This window comes from Engraulis encrasicolus, chromosome 1, assembly GCF_034702125.1.
Source record: "Engraulis encrasicolus isolate BLACKSEA-1 chromosome 1, IST_EnEncr_1.0, whole genome shotgun sequence".
NCBI lineage: Eukaryota > Metazoa > Chordata > Actinopteri > Clupeiformes > Engraulidae > Engraulis > Engraulis encrasicolus.
In genome coordinates, this window is record NC_085857.1 from 21,628,600 (window position 1) to 21,631,727 (window position 3,128).

The following is a 3,128-nucleotide window of genomic DNA, read 5'->3' on the forward strand; positions in this document are numbered from 1 at the left end:
GGGACAAGCATGACATGAGCCTCCCACTGGTGTGTGTGTGTGTGTGACTGGTGACTAGGGCTGGGTATTGCAGCCATGTTCCTGTATCGATTCGATTTCGATTCTTAGGGCTTTGAATCGATTAATCACGGTTCAATTCGATTCGATTCGATTTATTCTGAATCGATTCAATCCGTTCCCTTCTTGGTGCCAGGATTTCCCCCAAAAGATGCTGTTGTTTATTTTTATATACAAATGTCAAAGGGCTGTGGCTTGACAGTGTTAACAGATTGCTAATTTGTAATAAGTAGGCCTATGCCTAATTGACTAATACCTACTGGGTATTTTCCATAGTCCTAAATTAAACAAAAAGAACAAAAAGAAAAAGAACCAAAAAATCGATTTTGTGCCCTGTGAATCGATTAGGCCTATGTGAATTTTAAATGAAATCGATCGATTATCGATTATTTTACCCAGCCCTACTGGTGACTGTGATGCCATTACGCCACCGTGGACAGGAATGGAAGTGGCATGCCGCCACAACACGACGCGGGCTACCTCCTACTGGTGTGGAGGATTGTGACCATATCACTAGCTTCACAGCTTCATGGGCAGTCATGGGTAATCAGTTAGGGCGTCAGACCCGACCCCACCAAGTTGGTAGGGGGAGTAATTAACCAGTGCTCTCCCCCATCCTCCTCCATGACTGAGGTACCCTGAGCATGTTACTGTCCCGCCGTGCTGCTCCTTTGAAGGCTGCCCCTTTGTAGACGTGAGGCATAAAATGCAATTCTGTTGTGTGCAGTGAACACTTGTGTGCTGTGAAGTGCTGTGTCACAATGACAATGGGCGTTGGAGTTTCCCAGGTGGGCTTTCCCGCTTTCAGAAGCACACACTAGCCCTGCACACCACAAAACAGCTCACCACAGCACAATACAAGCCTGCACAGTGCACACTCCCAGGCCCACCACATGACAACCAGAGCATGGTAGCGAGGTATCCCAACCCTAGACTTCTAAGTGTGGGGTATAAATCATGGGCAAGCCCCCATGGATTTCTGGACATGTTGGTAGACTCTGTGTGTGTGTGTGTGTGTGTGTGTGTGTGTGTGTGTGTGTGTGTGTGTGTGTGTGTGTGCGTGTGCGTGTGCGTGTGCGTGTGTGTGCGCACGTGTGTGTGTGTGTGTGTGTTCGCACGGGGAGGAGTGGCCGTTTGGCCTTGTTACGGATGGACGACTTGTGTGTGTGCTGTGGTGTGTGAGCAGGAATTCAATTAGGGATACACCCTGGAGTCTGCATCAAGATGGTTGTTTGGGTGTCTCTGTATGTCTGATTGTGGAGGTGGTGAGTGAATGTGTGAATACATGTTTGGGTGCACATATATTGGATCTCTGTAGCCTATGTTTCTCTGAATTGTGTGTGTGTGTGTGTGTGTGTGTGTGTGTGTGTGTGTGTGTGTGTGTGTGTGTGTGTGTGTGTGTGTGTGTGTGTGTGTGTGTGTGTGTGTGTGTGTGTGTGTTGTACTGTATGTATGTGTGTGTTTGTGTGTGTGTGCGCGCGCGCACGTGCATATGTTTGTGCATGTCTGTGCAGTGTGTTTGTATGTGTATGTGTCTGTGTGCATGCTTATATCTGTGTGTGTGTGTGTGTGTGTGTGTGTGTGTGTGTGTGTGTGTGTGTGTACGAAAGTGTGTGCGTGCGCCGTTCATTGTGTGTCTGCGCACACGTGTGTATACTGTATGTGTGTGTGTGTGTGTGTGTGTGTGTGTGTGTGTGTGTGTGTGTGTGTGTGTGTGTGTGTGTGTGTGTGTGTGTGTGCGCACGCGCATGCGAATGTTGGCGCTGCTTCATTATATAAACCAAATCATGGGTTGATTTTTTTTTTTGGTAGGCCTACTTCTTTGGTGTTCTGTGGGCAGGCAGGTCTGTTCAATATTTCCTCTCTCGTGTATTTCTAGTTCTGCTAGGTGAGCCTCCACTGTAGTTTGCCTGCATCTGCTGCTCATAGCCTTCTCATGTCTCCTCAAAAAAAGCCGGAGAACAAAGAGAGAGAGAATACAGAGAGATGGAGAGAGGGAGAGAGAGAATACGGAGGAGGAGGAGGAGGAGGAGGAGGAATCGGCACCAACAATCACTGTTTTTACACGCAACCCACAACAGTGCTAGCTTTATCCACTGTTGCCAGATTGGGCGGGTGCCCAATTGGGCTACTTGGGATGAGCGTCTGCGGGTAAAAACGGGAAAAATTGACCATTTGGCGTTTTTTTTCAGCCGTTTTGTGCCCATAGAAGTCAAAGTAATTTGTTGAATTTGGGCGGAATTTAGCGCATTTTGGCGTTTTTTGACAAACCTTTTGGGCGGGATTTGATCAGACACATCTGGCAACACTTCTTTTGGGTCCCGGCACCCAGTTATTTTCCGTAACATCTAGAGCGCAACAATACCCTTACCTCCTGACATCTGGCAACACTGTCTTTATCCCAACATGTATCTGTGTCTCCCCACTTCTTCTGCTCTCTCTCTCTCTCTCTCTCTCTCTCTCTCTCTCTCTCTCTCTCTCTCTCTCTCTCTCTCTCTCCCTCCCAAGCTTTCTTTGTCCATCTGTCTTTTTCTAGCTCTCATTTCTTCTCTCTCCATCTTTCTTTCTTTATCCTTCTGCTGTCTCCCTTTCTCTCTTTCTGTTGTGTCTGTGTCCCACTCCCCTCCCTTCTTTCTTTAATGAGCCTCTCCCCACCCTCTCTCTTTTTCTCTCTCACTCTCTCTCTAGATTTCTTTGTCCATCTCTCTTTTTCTAGCTCTCATTACTTCTTCTCTCTCCATCTTTCTGTAATAAGCCTTGATGAATAAGCCTCTATCCTCCCCCACTCTCTCTCTTTATCTCTCTGAGCACTGGTCATTGTGTTAACATGCAACCCACATGACTAGTACCTTATCCCACATATGTGTCGGAGACTCTACATGTGTCCTCACCCTCTCTCTCTCTCTCTTTTTTTACCGTCAGTTCCTCTTTTCTAGACAGTTAGCCAGTCCTCTGTTGTCACTATGTGAACATGCAAGCCGCAAAGAAATAGAAAGACAACGATAGACACAAAAAAGCACAAAGACTTATTTCCATTGTGGTCCCTCTTGTGGTTGCAATGTACACACATA